Source organism: Rhincodon typus, chromosome 29, assembly GCF_021869965.1.
Source record: "Rhincodon typus isolate 14 chromosome 29, sRhiTyp1.1, whole genome shotgun sequence".
In the NCBI taxonomy this organism is placed as follows: domain Eukaryota; kingdom Metazoa; phylum Chordata; class Chondrichthyes; order Orectolobiformes; family Rhincodontidae; genus Rhincodon; species Rhincodon typus.
In genome coordinates, this window is record NC_063360.1 from 18,400,423 (window position 1) to 18,420,859 (window position 20,437).

General features: G+C 37.8%; 1 long non-coding RNA gene across 1 annotated transcript in view; it reads left to right on the top strand.

Moving 5' to 3' along the window:
- LOC109935100 overlaps positions 1-19,980 on the top strand; it is an 86,440-nt gene extending 66,460 nt beyond the window's left edge. Inside the window, exon 3 of the long non-coding RNA XR_002261223.2 lies at positions 11,423-19,980. This is a non-coding gene — a long non-coding RNA (uncharacterized LOC109935100). The remainder of the gene's footprint in view (positions 1-11,422) is intronic.
- The last annotated feature ends 457 nt before the right edge of the window (positions 19,981-20,437 follow it).

Consider the following 20,437-nt stretch of genomic DNA (forward strand, 5'->3'; position numbering starts at 1 on the left):
TTAATTTTTCATTGCATTAACAGATTAAAGACTACTGCCCTCAGTATCCTATATCCTACAATGAATTTGCCTTCCCAACTGAGTGCATATTCTGCCCAGATTAGGTCTGTTACTACCTGCTACAATGGGTAGTAAAATTGCAAGATAAATCTCGAGGCATTATGTTTATTTTTGCAGGATTTGTTAGTTCATAATTCAGTAACCTTTAGCATTTATACTTCCATCTATGCCCCTCATGATTTTATAAACACATATAAGATCCCCCTTAGCCTCCAACGCTCCAGGGAAAATAGCCCCAGCCTATTCAGCCTCTACCTATAGCTCAAACCCCCCAGCCCTGGCAACATCCTTGTAAATCTTTTCTGAACCCTTTCAAGTTTCACAACATCCCTCCCATAGCAGGGAGACCAGAATTGCACACAGAATTCCCAAAAGTGGCCAAACCAATGTGCTATACAGCTGCAACATGACCTCCTAACTCCGATACTCAATGACAAATAAAGGCAAGCATACCAAATACCTTCCTCACTATCTTATCTACCTGCAACTCCACTTTCCAGGAATTACAAACCTGCACTCCAAGGTCTCTTTGTTCAGCAACACACCCCACGACTTTACCGTTAAGTGTATAAGTCATGCCCTGATTTGCCTTTCCAAAATATAGCACCTCACATTTATCGAAATGAAACTCCATCTGCCACTCCTCGGCCCATCTGATCAAGATCCTGTTGTACTCTGAAGTAACCTCCTTCGTTGTCCATTATACCTCCAATTTTGGTGTCATCTGCAAACTTACTAACCATACCTCCTATGTTCACATCCAAATCATTTCTATAAATGACGAAAAGCAGTGGACCCAGCACTGATCCTTGTGGCACACCACTGGTCACAGGTCTCCACTCTGAAAAGCAACCCTCCACCACCACCCTCTGTCTTCTACCTTTGAGCCAGTTCTGTGTCCAAATGGCTAGTTCTCCCTGTGTTCCAGATGATCTAACCTTGCTAACCCATCTACCATGAGGAACCTCATTGAACACCTTACTGAAGTCCATTTAGATCACATCCACTGCTTTGCCCTCATCAATCCTCTTTGTTACTTCTTCAAAAAACTCAATTAAGTTAGTGAGACATGACTTCCCACGCACAAAGCCATGTTGACTATCCCTAATCAGTCTTTGTCTTTCCAAATACATGTAAATCCTGTCCCTCAGGATTCCCTCCAGCAACTTGCCCACTACCAATGTCAAGCTCACCAGTCTACAGTTCCCTGGCTTTTCCTTACCACCTTTCTTAAATAGTGGGATCACATTAGCCAACCTCCAGACTTCCAGCACCTCATCTGTGGCTATCGATGATACAAATATCTCAGCAAGGGGCCCAGCAATCACTTCCCTAGCTTCCCATAGAATTGTAGGGTACACCGGATCAGGTCCTGGGGATTTATTCACCTTTATGCGTTTTAAATCCAGCACCTCCTCCTCTGTAATATGGACATTTTCAAGATGTCGCTATTTATTTCTATATCTTCCATATCCTTCTGCACAGTAAACACTGATGCAAAATACTGGTTTAGTATCTCCCCCATATCCTGCAGTTCCACACATAGCCAACCTTGCTGATCTTTAAGGCCCTATTCTCTCCCTAGTTAGCATTTTGTCCTTAATCCATTTGGATTCTCTTTAACCCTATTTGCCAAAGCTATCTCATGTCCCCTTTTTGCCCTCCTGATCTCCCTCTTAGGTATACTCCTACTGCCTTTATACTTTTCAAGGGATTCACTCGATCTCTGCTGTCTACACTTGATATAATGTGGAGGTGCCGGTGTTGGACTGGGGTGGACAAGGCCAGAAATCACATGACACCAGGTTATAGTCCAACAGGTTTATTTGAAAACACAAGCTTTTCAACTGTGGCCTCAACATTTCAGAGTGTAGCCCCTGACATATGTTTCCTTCTCGTTCTTAATCTTCCAACATTGATCTAAAGCATTAAAAGCTGACAAACAGTCATTCTTTGCAATGATCCTATTTTACTAAAGGAATAACGTATACCTAAAATACTGTATTAGTTGGCTTGAGATTCCCTGCCAAAGTTAACAGCCAGGAACAATCTAATAATCCATCGTAGGTTCAAAAAAAAACCCTAAGTGGCCTTATTTGAAGAAGCTGTGATGAATTTCTGTCATTGAGATTATCAGCACTGTCAGTTGAAGAATAACAGTCCTTTTTTGTGATGCTCAGCATTTCTCAGGAGAATAGTCTCAATCAAAGGTGAAATGCAGCATTTACAGAATCAAAATACTTTGCCTTACTGGAACATAATTGTATAAAAGCTTCTGAGGCAATGATGTAGACAGCTAACTTTATTCTTCTATAAAATATTACATCATTTCGACAGCACACTGTATTAGGAGAAAATGCTTGCTTTCCAAATTGCTCTGATTGGTCCAATGTCTGAAATGTCAGCTTAATGTATTGCATTAACACTCTTTAATTATGTTCATGGATACTTATTTTATTAATGTAAAACACTGCCACCTTGTGTACTTTATAGGTACTACTAAACACAAGACTTTAAACAACATTTAATTCAGCAAAACTTCGCTAATGCATTCTGATATCATTAGGTGTTGTTGACAGGGTTGGACTCTCTCTTTGATAGAAGGGGATTATGTTTGTTTCTTTGATGTATTTTGCAACAGTCTAATCTCCCTGATATCACACACAGACATGCCACAAAGGAATTCTGATATTCTTAAAGAGTCCTGGATACATTTCATTAGTTCTTAGTCAAAAAACTAAACATTCAGCGCAATAGTTGTGGAATCCCTCCCCCAGGTAGCATAAAGCACTGATACACTTTCTTTTACAAAAATGCATTTATTAAATAACATTCTTGGAAAGTGTAAGAGGAGATCACTTATTTTTCATCTACTTTCTAACTGGAGTTTCCACTTTCTGGCAAACATTTATGCTGTAACTTTTCTTCAGGCTTATCATCATCTAAAGACAAACATCTTTTGTATCCTGTTCTTTCATTTTGTTTCTGCTGTTTTTGTCTCTAAGCACATAGTTCCTTTTCTTATGAAAACTTTTGACTTGTGATAAACTTAACTCTGACACCTGAGGCGTTCTCCTGTTCCCAAATATTTGTTAGCTTTTAAAATTTCCTTTCAGAGCCACGTGTTGTTTCAGGCCACATAACTTTCTTGGCAATCAACTGTTGCCTCAACATTTCTAGGTTGCTCAATCCTCCTCATTCAGTGGGGTGGGAAGCAGAGGTTAATATTTAACTTGAGCCAAGAACTATCTTGCCACATTTTTAGTCCTTAATCTAGCATTCCATTCCTCATGTTCCACTTCCTCTGTGATGAAGCAGTATAATTTACAGCTAACACAGCTCCCATCCAAAACCTTTCTACAATCAAACTATGGTTTAACCTGAATTTAAAATTTTCTTTTCCATTTTTATGTCTGTTGTCTCAAGTACAGGAAATATGCAAGAACTCTCAGATTCACCAGCTCTGGTTCTGATCATGATGACTATGTTTCTGAATAGAAACAGGTTTATTTCACCAGAGCTTCAAGACGTGCTTGTTCTTCTCAGGAGGAGTATAATGTAGCAAAAACTAGAAAATTAAAAGTCAGGAGGAGAAGCTACAGGCTTGTGGCTGACCATAATTGATCTATAAAAATCCATAATAGAGCTGCTCTAAATTTAATTTGAGTGGGAGGTGGGTTAAGTAAAACATATATGTGAGAGAAATCTTCTGGGAAAGTACTGCATCTCCTGCAAGGAACTCTGTCTGGTGGAATGCTCCATTATATACCCTTTCATTGCCAAAGCTTTAACATTTCAAGTTTTCTAGTTTCTTCATTCAGTCATTAATGAGTCTGGTAATGCTGCCGAACACAATCATTTTTGAGAAATACTAAGAACATCTTAAACCTTTTCCAACATTATCTTCTCCTCCTCCTGTCATTTCCTGATACCTTATCAACTCAGGCTTCAGTGTAACCTGCAGCCAGGTGGCAATGGCGTGAACTGGTCTTGAAGTATGTAAGGGTAGAAGCACTCTGTTGATTTTGCCACCAGCCTTGGCACCAGCTAAATGGAATTCAAAACAATGGGTTACAGGTGGATAAGTGCTTGTGGTTCATCCTAAATCCCCACCTGACTGGTTTCCACAAAGGCAAGTTAAAATTGCCCTTAGAGACATTTCTAGGAAGTATGGAACAATTTATTGATATTGTCATCAGATAATGATGCAGAAGATGAGCTGATGTATATTATACACACCACTTGTTTTATTAGTTTAGTATTTTATGCATTCCTTCCAGTCAATTCCACTCACCATTAACTTCATTAATTCAGACTTGAATCCTGCTTCCCTTTCACCTTTGACGCCATCTTCTTCAAATTTATCTCCTCTTCCTCTTCCCATCCTTACTTGACCCTACCAGTCCTGATCTCACCTTTAGTAAGTAATCACACTCATTTTCCCTCAAATCTGATGTCAGTTTTCCTGATCTCTCTCAATTGCAACTCTGAATGTTTTATTTACCCCCAAAGCACTAGAAGAAGAGCCAAAGCGTTGGCAATTTGTTATGCTCAATCCAGTATGATTATAAACTGAACAAAATTGAATATCAAAACTCAGAAAAGAAGAATGACAAGAGACTTGTCATTTTGATTGTGCAACCAGGCAGAGAAGATTTAAGATAACAAGGTGTAGAGCTGGATGAACACAGCAAGCCAAGCAGCATCAGAGGAGCAGGGAGGCTGACGTTTCGGGTCGAGACCCTTCTTCAGAAAAGTCAGGAGGAGAAGCTACAGGCTTGTGGCTGACCATAATCTATAAAAATCCATAATAGAGCTGCTCTAAATTTAATTTGAGTGGGAGGTGGGTTAAGTAAAACATGTATGAGAGAAATCTTCGGGGAAAGTGCTGCATCTCCTGCAAGGAACTCTGTCTGGTGGCTCCTCTGTTGCTGCTTGGCCTGCTGTGTTCATCCAGCTCTACACCTTGTTATCTCAGATTCTCCAGCATCGGCAGTTCCTACTATCTCAGAGAAGATTTAAGAACCTGTTTATAAAAAACAAATGGGATCCTTGATTTTATTGCTAGAGGAGTAGAGTACAAAAGCCAGGAGGTTACACTGAACTTTTATGAACAATGCTTCAACCTCACATGAAGTATTTTCAATTTTGAATATCACATTTTAGGACGGATGTCAAGTTCCTGAACAGAGCGCAATGGTATTTGAGGCAAGTGGAGACATTTTAATGTAATATGCCATTTGATGCCTACCTATTGAATTGTACTGGTTTAGCATAATTTCCTTCATTTTGTATTCTATTCCTGTATGAATAAAGCCAAGGATCCACTGTCTTTTTTTGTAGTAGGCTTCTCAACTTGTCAACCCACTTTCAAAGATTTATCTATATAAAATCCCAAGCCTTTCTGTTTCTGCACACCCTTGAAAATTGTACAATTTATTTCATGTCGTCTGTCCTCATACTTCATTCTAAAATGTAACATTTTATTCTTTTATGTATTATCTGTCATCTGCTTTTTTGCATTTAGTCTCCTGAAGTTTATTATCCTTCTCATTGTCTATTACATCTGAATATTTTATATCATTTGAATCCTTTTGAAATTATGTTCTGTATATGCAATTATCAGTCACATATTTAAAGAGGAGCAGTGGTCCTTAAAATAACTCCACAGTAGCAGGTAACCTGTCACTAAGTCACCCTTTATTTACACGTGGAGAGTCCTTGACACTGGTTCAGCTTCCTCATAGCCAATTCGCAGAGTAAACAGGATGCCTGACACTCCTGTTTATATCTGTTAGCCAGGGCTACCTGATCGGACCAGATTAACAGCTTCAATCAAGGAAATTGTATTCTATAAGGTCCACCTGGTTGACTTTGTTATAATCACTGCTGTCCTGGTACTGATCAGTAGGAAACTCACTGTATCCCTCTAAGTAGTCTGAAAAGCCACAATTCATCACTTCTCTCTGCCCCTCAGCTGATGTTGAATCTCAGCTGACTCTTCAATCCTATGAATCTAAATGGTGCAAACTTTTTCATTGTGTGGTATTTTGGTAAATACCTTTTAAAATTCCAAATGTAAAGCATCAACCATATTGGCTAATCAACCCTTTCTGTTACTAAATCAAACAACTCGATCAGGTTAGTCAGGCATGATTTGCCTCCAATAATTTCATGCTGGCATTTGAAACAGAGAACTTTAAGAGGAGATTTCATGGACCTGTTCAAATTCATGAATGGTTTTGACAGGATTAAAAAGAAATCCTGATAGTGAAAGGGTCAAAGTTGATTTGAAGAAACTTTTTTTGAGTGCAGGGGGATGAGATCTGAGATAAACTGCTCGGGATATACAGCCTGAAAGAGTGAAGGAAGCAAATTCAATAGGGAGCATTCAGATGTGAACGGGATCATTATTTGAAGGAAAGTAATCTACAGGCCTCCAGGAAAATAGCAGGGATGCGGAATTAATCAGATAGCATTGCCAAAAGGCAGCATGTTCAGTTGAATGGCCTTCTCTGTGCTGTATCATTCCCTGATTGTGAAATTTATTTTCTGGCAGTTTATGGGAACTTGCTGTCTGTAATCTATAGTAGTAACTCACTTCACAATTATTTGGTTGGCTGCAATGCTCTTTGGGATGTCGTAGGGTGGAGGAAGGCACTATATAAAATCATAGAGTCGCTACAGTGCAGATAGAGGCTATTTGGCCCATGAGGTCTGCACCAACCCTCCAAAGAGCATCCCACCAGTCTAATCCCCATAACCCTGCATTTATCATGGCTAATCCACTTGGCCTACACATCTCTGAACACTATGGGCAATTTAGCATGGCCAATCCACCTAGCATGTACATCTTTAGGCTGTGGGAGGAAACTGGAGCACCCAGAGGAAACCCACGCAGACTAGGGGAGAACACAGATAGTCATCCAAGGTTGGAATCAAACACAGGCCCCCAGTGCTTTGAGGCAGCAGTGCTAACCACTGTGTCATGTGCCACCCAGTGAATTCTTTCTAAATGCTTTCTCTCATTTTGGCACCAGTTTGGCAACTGGAGAGTTTAGCCTTTAAAAGAGGTCAGGACTGGGTGTAGATGCAACGTTTGTGACCAATCCAAGGGAATAGTTTTCCTTTTGACCCCCACTAACCCCAGATGACCATTTAAAATAAAATACTGTGCTTCACCACCTACAAATAGCTTTATGTCATAGTATGTTTGTGTGAGGACTTGTTTTACAAATTTATAAGATGATGGTTTGTGACCAGAATTTCCTCCAGTGACTTTCTGAGTTCAACTGAGTAGTAGGAAGAATGAGAGGTTGATTATTCCTATATTGACCTTGTGTTTCTTTTGGCAGCTTCTTCATGAATTGATTGAGTCAACCAAGCAAACACAGAGTAGTGCGAGATGCATTTATTTTTCGCCTGCCAAATTTGTTTGTTCGAATTAGTCAAAATAAATGATAACGTTCAATGATCCACATCAAGTACATTTCTACAACAGCGTATTCTATTAAAAAAATCTTTGGAAATTCTGTAGGAGAAATAAGTGGCTGGCAGTGACATGAATGAGGACGATTATTGCATTGTGATTACAGTGTTTCCCTTTGATTTACATTCTGTATGTTATTTTTCTGGTCCAATTAAGTTAACTAATCAGAGCCAAATTCACTTGCTAACCCAGCCTAAGTCAGACAGGGCTTCTACAGTTAAAGACAGGCAGGCCTTATTTCAAAGTGGTTTTCATATTTTAAATGTCCAGGATATGCAGTGTTGGCAAGCCGAACTCATGATTGTGTAATTATATTGGCCTCCTTGGCAACTTGGAGATCTATTGATAGTCACCATTTAGTGAGATTTTCATGAAAAAAAATCTGCACTAAATGCAAGGCCAGAAGCAAGAAAACATGTTAGAAACAATCCTTCAGCAATAGAGTCTGAGCACAGATCATGGCCTATGTTTGTACATAAAAAGGTCAGCAACACTGTCTTATAACAGGGTAAGTGTGGAGTCCTAAGATTCTTATCAGAACCCTCAGTTGGTACACAAGAATGCTTATCTGCAATGCCCAGTGCCAACTTCTGAAGATCTCCCAACCCCACCCCACCTCACCTACTTCCACCCCCCACTCCCATCAGTGTACTTTTCACACATCATTAAAGAGTCAACCACCCATTGATTGGCCCATCACAACTGGTTGAAAGCTAGTCGGGGCAGGATTAGGCCATTAATATGATCTGGCAGCTCTTTCCCAAAGCTCTGAAAACATCTCCTCTCCAAAGTATTTTATCCAACAATCTTCTGAAAGTTATTACTGAGTCTGCTTCCATTATCATTTCAAGCAGTGCATTCCAGCTCTTAACAATTCATCACATAAATCTTTTTCTTGCTCACGTCACCTCTGTCTTTTTTTTTTGCCAATTATCTTAAATCCATGTCCCCTTGTAACCAAACTGTCACTAGAACTTTCTCCTAGCTCAAAACTTAGACTTTTCAAGATTTTGAAAACTACTATCAAATCTCACCTTAATCTTCTCTGCTCCCAGTAGAGCACCAGTTTCCCCAGTCTTTCCACATATCTCAAATCTTTCAGTCCCGTACTATTCCAGCATGAGTGCTCTGTACTCTCTTCAGGCCTTCAAATGACAGACGTTGTGGTCACATGATTGAATGCATGATAAACTCTACTTGCATTTCTCAGGTAAACAGGGTAAGCATTTCAATTAATGCCAGTCTGAAAGAGCACTTTGCAGCTGTAGAAGCAATCTGAATTATAACATAAAGAACATGTGGAAAAATATATTGTATATTGCTGATTTTAACAAGGATATGAACTTTGAGCTGTAGGCTTTCTGTCTTGGCCCATAATATGTGCAGAAGACTCAGAGATCAAAGGTTATTGTATCTGTGTTCAGTAATCTCCAGATTTACCCATGTTAATTACCTTCTGTGTAGTTGAATGCTGTGTGCCACTTAGCTGACAGCTTTCTGCTCATGGTGTTCCCTCCCAATGGCCTTGGGCTGCTGAATTTAGACACACTACAATAAATATCCAAGAATTGGCACTGCTTACTGTGCAGCTGCCTGCTTACAGCAGTGAAACAAAGCTGCTCAATTGGCAGACAGATGGCAGTGCCATCTGTCAAGTGTGTTGAAATGTATTAAGTTTACTGTGAAAAGGAGATAAACAGTGATACAGAGAGCTGTACAAGCTCAGATCATTAATTTAAAGCTATCCATAAATGCAAAGAGAAATATTTCCTTGGAAATCAAACATGCAGCTGTTGAAGGATGAAGTGGACAGGCAAAAATACAACTGTTAGAGAGCTCACACAATGTTTACATTGTTTATTCTATTCACAGTATATTCAGCTTCTTCAGTCAAAAAGTCACTAGAACCAGCATATTTCATATTTTAAAAGAAGTTGCATAAAGTCTTCTCAGTCAGTTCTTTATTCAATAAAAACAATACTTATTACAGGCCTCCTAAGCATTACACCAAGAAATTTGTAAGTTGGAAGCTGTCATTTCAGAATGAATTTCACTGAGAAACCATATAGTACAAATTGTTCTGAAGCGTCAACTGTTCTGTCAATACAGATGCTGCCAGACCTGCTGAGTTTCTCCAGCATATTTTGCTTTTTTCCAGATCTCCCACATCTTAACTATTCTGCTTTTATTTACTGCAAATGTTTGTTAGTGATTTTAGAATGCAATGTGCTTGTAACAAATTCCGTTTCACTATTTCTATGGCATTGACCCAAAAGTGCATCCAGTAAAACAACAGAGAGAGGAGTTTGGTATGAAAATGTAAATGCAAATTATTTTTTTCATTTTAAGCTTCTGCACAATGTCATCACTGACAGTAATTCCCAGGGTTATGTTACACAAATTATTTTAATGTTTATATAAAAATGAATATGACAGTGAAGGAGAAAAAGTACTGTTCCTGCTGAACGATTAGATTGAAGCAAGTTTCTCAAGGTGTAATGCGATATAGTTGTTCCAGTTGATGAGCGGTTGACTTCCAATGAAAGCGACATGAGTTCAGATCTCAGAGCTCCCTGTCAATCAGTCTCAAATGGTTAGTCGGTTTCTTCCTAAGTGTGCAATGCTTATGATGTTTTTCAATCTTTACCTCATTTTTCTTGTGCTTAGACTGTTGGTGTCAGCAAGCCCTCGCTATCTATTAAGCAGAACTGTCTTTGCACGGCAGGACATGAGAATGACAAAAACAGAAATTGCTGGGAAAACTCAGCAGGTGTGGCAGTATCTGTGAAGAAAAAGCAACAGTTAGTGTTTCAGGTCCAGTGACCGTTATTCAGAACTGGACCCGAAATGATAACTCCGCTTTTTCTCACAGATGCTGCCAGATCTGCTGAATTTTTCCAGCAATTTCTGTTTTTCTTTCTGATTTCAAGCATCCGCAGTTCTTTGGTTTTTTTGTTTGGGATAACTGATTGGTTTTTGTTGTAGTTGTGGTGTGCCAAGGAATCAAATGGTAAACAGAAACCTTGGCATTTAATTGCTCGCTAGATATTTCACTCATTCTTATTTGAAAGGTCATGGTTTAAACTATAAGTTAAGCCATTAAACAGATTTGTTCACAAAGAATTTTTAATAATGCAGTAGTAAAGACAAACAGCAAATTTGTAATATTATGCTGAACCTAGCAAGTAATCTTGGTTCAAGTTAAACATTTTTACATGTTAATTTTCCTTCTCGGAAACTGACAAGGGATACAATGATCATATATGTCTTTAGGACAAGGAGTATGTCTGTTTCTCTTAATTCAATTATTGGGTATTGGTGGGTGTTCCCTTGAAGGCCTAGAATTGTACAAGGAGTTACAGCCAGTAAGATGGCATAATTCTTCAGTTTGTCCATTGTTCACACCGCTTCTGACCCCATCATATACAAAGCACTGATGCAGATATTCTGTACAGTAGGGAGCTGTTTGTAAACTTGGCTTCATGTGGAGCATGCTTGTGGACTCCTGCTGATCTTTTGCTGCCAGCCCCCATTCTCCTCCCTGCCCCCACACTTGTGAAGGATCTATCTCCCTGTCTCTACTGGCAAGGCATCTGAAGAGCTGCAGGCCATGGCAGGCACCCACAGTTTGCCATGATTATTGAGATAAGGTCCAGGGCCTAATTCTGGCAATTTGTAACATACTTTGACTGGAGAGGGGTAACCATTATTAGTCTGCTTACACCCTGTTATTAAACAGGCATAGTGGTTATTTACCGAGTGCCTGAATGTTGACATTTTTTTCCATGCTCAAGGTTGGTGTGTGCTCTTTGGTTTACTTTCTTATTTTAAGCCATTAATGTTCCTAATGTTTATGTTTTTATTTTTTCACAGTCCTGGTATCTGGGATAGTTGAAGTCCCCTTTCAAGTATTACAGAAGCTATTTAATCATGTTTCCAGAAACATGGTCGAGCGTCAACTTTGGTTTCAAGTTTAAAACAGAGAGAAACAAGGGAGAAGACTATTTATCGACTCGCCTTTAAAAGAAAATGAAAAGTCAGAAACACTATCATCCTACCAACATGTTCCGAAGATGGGTGCAATTCACTTCTTCCATTGGCTGAAGCTTAGCCTGAGGTTTCCCCATCTGTTTTATGCAAATAAGCCTTTATACTTCTTAAAAAAAAATTCAGAACAAAGTTTACTAAATCTGCTTTCGAAAGGGTGGGAAAATTAACATTCATCAATCAAACATAATTCAAAGTTACATTATGGTTTTCTTTTGATTTCTCCTTTTAAAAGAGTAAAGATAGCATTATTTACACAAAGGATGGATGCGCAGTATTGTGCATAATCATTTAGAAGTCATCCAAACTTAGCCTTCAAGTGCTGAAATGCACAGAATGAGTGTATCTGTGCATTGGAATACCTGAGGTCGATTAAAAGTTATCACAGTTTAAGACAATTCTTCACATTTATTTAAATCATTCTTGATTATAATCATTGTGAACAGTCTTTGTTTACTAACTTTATTGCAAAGTTCTAAACATCACAAAAACATGCACTAATGAAGCCTACACATTGGAGACCATCACTTCAATACGGCTAATTCATTAGCTTGACATCAAGTTATTTTCCTTGTTTCTATTTCAGACATTTGGGCAAGCTAAACATAAGAAAGGATATTTTTCTACTACACAAATAAATGTGTTTAATGCAATGATAAAAAAATCAATCAATTGTTCAGACTGACATATTTAAAATTAGACAGTTCCTTGGTACCAACGTTGCAGGTCAAATTAACCAGGGCGATATTTCCTAGTCCAAACCTGTCAATTACTGGGAACATCATGAAGCAAATTCTGTTTTGTTGCCTATAAACTAAAGAAGATAATGAATAGATTCAGTGTTAGAAACATCCTGCACCACAGGTTGGTCGGTGAATGATTTAATTTGCCTAAAACTTTAAACACATTTTCAGAATTATTTAACCACAGCATCCATAAAGCAAACCATTCAGTAATGTTGCTACTATTTCTCAATTACAATTTTCCCACCCTACTTAGTTTTTGCATGTAGCTAATAGCACAGATGCAGATGCTCATCTACCAGAGCAGTAGTTTTATCGGTTTAGTTATTATCGCTTCTTCACTAATGCATGCCATACACCATAAAATACATACCTAGCTTTTGTTGATAGTATTGGGAGGCAAAGGGTGGCTGCAGATTGAGTGTGGGGAAGTTCTTCATACACAATGCAAGTGCAAGGCCTCACGCTAGCATACATACTTTACCTTTCCCTCCTGGCTACAGGTTGCATTTATTTTCAAAATTAAACATACAAATAGCTGCAAACTCAGAGTATCTTTAGCTTAGTGGAATACATTTTGGGAGCAGGGTAGAAAATTGTTTCAAGATCAATATTTTTGTGTTTTTTTTAATTGTAAAGTTAAACACAATGTATTCAGCCCTCCGCCCCTCCCCAGGTAATCACACCTTTCTGCCAGTAGCTTATTTCACAAAAGAACAGAAGCAGAATTGAGCAAGGTCTAACTTGGTTTCAAATTCATTCTTGGGAAGCTAACGTCCAATCAGTAATCAACTTTAGGTTGGGGAAATAAAGGAAGTGGTTGCTTTTAAAGGAACAGGTTAACTGCCTGTTTAAGCAAAGACAAAAAAAAAATCTTTTGAAAAGATTTAAGAGGCAAGTGCAATTGAAAGGAAACAATTTTGTATCTTAGTGATTCTTTGTAACTTGTCCTTGTACCCCAGGACTGTAAACAGGGGAAAATTGTCGCTAGGCGACTGTGGCACAAAAGTGCACCCAAACCCCTTCCCCCACCCACCTTTCACAGGTGAACACAAATGCCTTAGTCAGTATGTTACTTGTTTTTTTTAAATCAGAGGGTAGCCAGCTGCACTGTCATAAAATTAAAAAGACAGCACTTGTGCACAGAATATCATTCGTTAAACTGACACATATCGAAAGCAATATTTGGCATAATTTAGTTCTGTTCACAACTGAACGTTTTTGACAAAAGTAGCTTGCATCTGAACAAATTTCTGTCCGTGTAAGCTTATATTTCTTGGTTAGGTACAGCTTTCCCTGAGCTAAATGCTGGCATCCAAACCTCACGAGTGTAAACAGCAACAGTGAGGCAAACTCTAAACGTATTTATATTGACATTTTTTTTCATCAAAGGTGCTGAGTTATGCATGGTGCTTTGATAGTAAACTTTGTGATCCAGCAAAAAAAGATCAGCTGAATTGCTGAATTCTGACGTGCATGGCAACTATGTGCGGGCTTCACTCTTTTCCCTACAAAATCCTTTCCTAATTTGCACGGAATTTTATACCACATTATGTGCCTTGCCTTTGAGAAAAAATGTTTAAAAAATCGTTGGTATCACTGCACAATCTTTTGGCTGCATGTATGGTTGCTTGTCATTAAAAAAAAATTGCCATTGGTAAAAATGTAAGGGTTTATGATTTTTGCTTCATAGGACATTGTAACAGCACTAATTATCAGTATTCCAGTGATTCTGTGGACTTTCGTATAGAATATATTCATCTTGCGGTCATGTAGGAACATTGCTTTTGGACGTTATTTGTCACTAATACTTTAATGGAAAGTGTTTCACTTTTGATTCTCCCTACTTGCGTCTTCCAGCTCCTTTTATTTTGAATTTTTGGAAAATATGCAATACCAGTCTTGTCTATAGTGATAGAGCATTTAGCTTGTTTAATCATTTTGAGTTAGCACACTTGATAACTACAACATCATACTTTTCTATTTTTTTTAAATATTAATTTTGTTTTAATTGACCAAAGTTGGTGCTGCTCTCTATACAGAAAGAAAAATAGGTCCTTCTCCTGTTATAAATAATGCTTGATGCATGATTAGGGAAGGCTGAAAATGGGGTTGGGGGGGTGGGTATGTATATTTACAGTACAGCTGTGAAGCACCACACTGGCAACACATTATAAAAACAAGTTTAGCCTTGTTTTATTTTCCTGTGTGTTCTGGTGGCTAAAGCATTGGATGCTAGATTATAATTTCCTTAATCAAAATAAACTGGACAGGCTCCATTTCACAAAATACAGTGGCAGCTGATCAGGCAATTGATGTAGTAAATCCACTGGGCCCAATATCTTGACCTAGTGTGGTACAAGCCTCTATAAGTTGTAAAATGTCAAACTGTTTTCAATCAAGTAAATGTTTTTCTTGCATGTTATTTCGGGAGATTTGGATTTCAACAGTGCATTAATCACTAATTTTGACTAAAGATAGGATTCCTTTGAGCTACTTTTTTAAAAACTGTTAAGTTGATTACAGCACTTGGTAAGCAGTACTTCTGTTGTCCTTTGTACCAGAATCTGGTTCGAAAAGGAAATAAGTCACATCATTTCTATAGATATGTGCACTATTCGGCCAGGCCCTAAATGCTTCACAGCCTAAACTGTCAACTGGCCTGAACTTCAAGGAGAAGCTTCTATTCTAGTCAGAATATGAAAAACCATGAACTAAAGTTGTACATAAAGAATTGAAAAAACGAATAACACAAAGCAATAGTTGTGGGGTGTCAATTTGGCATGGTAGCATTGTTCAACAAAATTGCCATCTACACAAAGGTGGAATGATAAATGATAACCAAGACATATATAGCTCTGCTTCAAGACCCTACTAATGTCTCCGAGCTTTAATAATTTGTGTTTGATTGACACTTGGTATGCTAACTGGGATGCTGCACAAGGGGGACAAGAAATAGGGGAATAATGCCAGCAAGTTTGATCCTTGTCACATCCTTGTCTTGGACATTAGCTGCCTTCTTTGCAGACTGTGTAATTTGTAAGCTGTATAGTTTTATTAAGTATGTTTTACTTAATCTACCCTATTTTATAAGGCAAAGACTTTTGTAATGAGAAAAGTACAAAAAAAAAGTTTCATTACACTGGCTTATTAAGAATGTTCAGCATTATATACCATTTGTAGAGTATTCTTCCTCCATGGGAACTGGATTTGAGTTAAACTCTCCTGTTACCCTTATTGTATTTAAATACGGTAATTGTCCTCATTTTTATGGTTTTGCATATTCCTATACTTTAAAAGTATAGGCTTCTGGTGTAAAAGAGCCATTGTAAATGGAAGAAATGCTTTATTTTATGAAGAGTAATTATGTCAAACTTGTAAGAAACACTTGGAATTTTGAGAAGGAGTGTTGTCATTGTAGTCTCTTTGACTGTTTTAAAGAAAAAAGTCTGTAGACTTTTCAAGTGCTAAACTGGTGGGAGTAGAACAGATTATGTGTACTCTTTGTAGGGCAAGGGAGCCCAACAAATTGTTGTATGCAATGTACAGTATTGTTTGTGCAAAGGACAATGCAATGCTGGTAGCTAGTTTATTTTTAAGGCAGGACAGAAAACATTGTTTACATATGTATTCCAACCCTTGGCAATGGCTGACTGCATGCTCCGTGAAATCCTTGTTTAAGAATTCCTTTAGGGAATTCTCTTCCATCGTTCAGACTCTCAAGCAGGATAGAATGCTGCCACAGTCAAACATGTGACTTATTATTATTCCTAAAGGGGTTATGAGTTGGCTGATAACTTTTGTTGGGAAACGTAGGGTGAATACTGTCACTAGTGCAGTTTTGCAGGCATAGTTATATGTGGTGCAGACGATGAGGTGATCTTTGTCCCTTTAATTGAGAAATTTTCATTAACCATCTAGCCCTTCCGCATTTGATAGAACATTCTAAATAGTTACGGTCACCTCATCAGTGTTTTTTTTCCTCTAACATTCCATTTTACAGTTGATTGACACACCACTTAATGCAACACACATCAAACTCTTCCCACATTCTCTTTAAAAAAGGGTCCTGATGCCTCCATTCTCCAAGTATACTTTTAAAATTTATGACAGACATTAACATTTTTAAGTCCTGGCAGTTTTGAAACTTCAATTTTTTACCTGTCAGATGGAAAAGCATTTTTTAAAAATGGAATGAAATGTGCTTAATGCCCATTACTTTTATTTTCAATAAAATGTATCACTGAATTTATAATCTCCATGATGAACGGTTGATGGATATGTAAAGCATCACTGAATAACATAATTTTCAATTAGAGTCCAAAATATAGTCATGTTCAAGGTGATAAATAAAATTTGTTCAATGAAGTTTCTAACTAAAATTTTCATTAGAGATACCCCAAGTTTCTAAAAACTAAAACTCTAAAAGGTACCAATAAATTTTGAGCTTTGTGAAACAATGGGTGTTAAAACAATCTGCTGCAGCAAAGAGCATTGCTGATCTAGGTGATTGATGTCCCCTAACTACTACTGCTTTGATTTCACTGATGCAATGCTCCCAAGGATAAAGCAGTTGTACTCCCCCTAACAGCTCAACTCACTATTCAGTCTGCATAGTAAAGACCTGCAAAACCTGTGTTGTAAGATAGCATGCACTAGATGTCAAGACACCCAATCAGGAACTGACAAAATTTATTTCCCTCCTCAAACCCTGGACAAATTTGCACTGCTCCACATCTTTCACCTTTTCCGTTTCTGCAATAACTCGAGGCAGGGACTGAAACGGAACAAGCTGCCATTGACATTGCCATTAGTCACAGCATTAGTAAAGCCAACACCATTCTTAGGTCTACACCACAGATATATTTTTTCTAAGGTTTTATCTAACCCCCTGCAAAATGTGCCAGTTGCTTCAGTTAGCCTGAAGGGAATATGCAAATTCCATCACAATTTCCATTTCTTTTTTTCTCTGTTGTGCAGCTCCTTTGCAGCAATGCGCAATGACACACGTTAAGCAGCCAGATTACGTTTTGTAGAAAGCAGTAGATATACTGGTATTGTTGTTTCACATACACAGCTCATCTGAACATCTGTAACTGGGTCTCTGGAAATCTCTTTGAAAGACAGTAAGTGAAAAGGAAACACATGAGTTCTCAAGGACAGCTAAAGAGACACCTGACTGCCTGTCATTGTAAAGGCATTTTCGTCAGGCTGTGCAAAACTCTGAATTGCAAGAAAGTTTGTGAAGGTTCTTGTTGATGTGTTAGTGCACAAAGCATTTTTGGAAATTCAGATTTCCATCTCTGTTGATCAGGTTGAGAAGGTCTCAGCCTTGTTTACATGGTAGGTGAGTGTTAATTGGGTTCTGTGTGATGTGGACTTTGCTGAGTCCAGTATTCATCCCTGTACATTTTAACTGAAGTTTTCAGATTACCTTCAACAAGATAATTTTACTCCTAAAATCCGCTTTTATGAATTGTACCCCCATCTACATCTTTTTGATATTAAAATTATTAACTGTTGTTTAGAGTCTTTTATATTCTACAAAAAAAAACTTCCCAGTCTTTAATTGACTCAAACCCTGTACCCATACCAACGATAATATCAGGAATACAATTCCAAATTCTGGATCTCTCCAGTTGAAAAGTTCAGTGCTCAGAATACAAAGCCCAAAAGCTGTTGTTAGGGTGCACCGAGCTCTGCAAAGGAGGAGGTCAGGAGAATTAGGCAGTAAAAGAAGCACTGCAATTCACTTATGCTCCTATACAACAATGTACAGTTTAAAAAAAAGGATTAGGAAGACTGTCAGCTAGGAAGAAAAAAACATTGATCTGACATTGATCCCATTGATCTAAATAGCCCAGCAATGCAACCAATGTCCTCAAAATTCAATGATAAAAATTTCATACAAGTCAAATTGGTTACTTTTTCTGAGAGACTAATGTCATGAACAGAAGACAATGTCACAGCCAAACCTTCTTTGACAGTCATTTTGCTAAACATTGAAGAATGCTGGTGATAGAATTGCTCAGCACAATAAGAGGCTCTTGTACAAACAGCATATCATCTTCACAGTTATTGAATTTCTGGGTAATATTTGTTTACTCTGTACCACAAGTTTGTCAGAGGAGATTTTTTTTAAATTGGAAAGTTTTGATTACATTTTACTTGCAAATTGTAAATAATTAGTGCATTTCCTTTAAATTGTATATTGTATTTCCGGTATTCTAGATCTGTTTGTTCATTCAATACAATCAGATCAGTGGAAATGCATGTTCAAAAAATTATTTTTGCACAGAAGCATACACTCAAATATTAATTACTTCAATATTCTGAAGCTTATTATTTAGACATTATTACAATTCAGTAGGTACACTATAATAAACCTAAGGTACAGTTATAACATTTAAAAGACATTTGGATAAGTACACGAGTAGGACAGGTTTGGAGGGATATGAGCCAAATGCAGATAGGTGGGACTAGTTTAGTTTGGGAACATGGTTGGCATGGTTGAGCTGAAGGGTCTGCTTCCATGATGTATGACTCTATGACTATTGTATTTTACTGCAAGCCAGTAACCAAAGGAAATATGTTTCAAAGCCTTAATCCATCTACAGAACCCAAATGAGGCAGCTCCATGTAAGCAAGGTTATGCTTCGCGTGCTTTGATCCATCTGCACTGAACTTTACTGTATGAAATAACAGGAAAACAGGCAAAAGATCCATTGATGCAGCACATTTTCTGCAAATAGCCCATAGGGAGTAATCTGTTGATTAGCATGACAGTAGCGGCAAAAAAGGAGGAATAAATTCAGCTTCCTTTTTTTCTGCAAATCTGAGCTTTGATGTTGATCGTAGTTATATAGAGGGCAATGATCTGATAAGCAGTTGCATTATTCTCTGCAGTTATTTCTAGCAATTTTAACAAGCCAGCAGAAAAGTACCAAAAACATTTTTAATAAATGCAGTGCCTGATAGTCAACTGCTGGATTCAATTTTGCTTTGCAAGACCTGGTTTTCACAGTTTGTCTTTTTTTTATGTCTTTGTTGCACAGGCTCTATGACAAATGTCCTTTGAACATCACTGTTGTAATTCCATATGTATTACATTGCACATATTCTGGGAAGAGAATATTTCTCTGAGAACGCATTGAGACTGTGTTATTTCTGAGGGTTTTTCATTATATTTTAGAATATTACGGTAGTTACCACAGTAGTTAACCGCTTGCTTGCTGCACAGACATACACACACTACACACCAGGACAAACTTGTGGCTCTTTAGTTGCTTGATGCAAACTTCTGACAAAATAAAATCTTTCATGATCACAGTTCTACTCCAACAACTAAAAAGAATCATTTATTTTGATTGTATTTGTCTTTTGATTTTTAGCTAATTATGTAAAGGGACACTTGTACAAAGACCAGCATCTTTCCTGCTGCTTTTGTACACAGATGTACAGTATATACGTAACTAAATCACCACTCGTTTTAAACTGGTGTGAACTCAGCTTGACATTTGATTATAACCATTGTATTCAGCCATTACTGTTAGCAGCTGCTCATACTACATACAATTACTGGAAGTGAATATGTTTCCCTATGCAAAAAAAGTTTAAAAAAAATAAACAAGCTATGCTACAGTTCTGACTCTGGTGTTTTCTTTGAAGCTTTTCATCACCATTTTTCTTCTATAACATGAGAAGTCTTGTGACTACTCTGCACTTCTCAGAACTCTTTTTGTAGAGAATTTTTTTTCTTGGCTGAACAACTGTGTAAGTAAACAGTCTGCCAGTGAAACCTTTAACTTATTTTCATAACCTCTTGACAAAATATTGGACCACTCAGTTTGAAAAGTGACAAGAAGGAGAAGTGAGGTATTGTGAATAAGTGACACCAAAATTGGATCTTAAAATTATGACTTTACAAAAGACAGCTGAGGAAATTAGAGTCCCATGGTCATGAATCTTCAGTAAGATTAACTGGACTGGGAAACAATGTATAGAACTTTGATTTTTAAAACTGCAAGGATGCAAAGGTTGAGGAAAGGAATATTTAGAGCTTAGAAAAAAAACCTCAAAGTAGCAGATATCACAATTG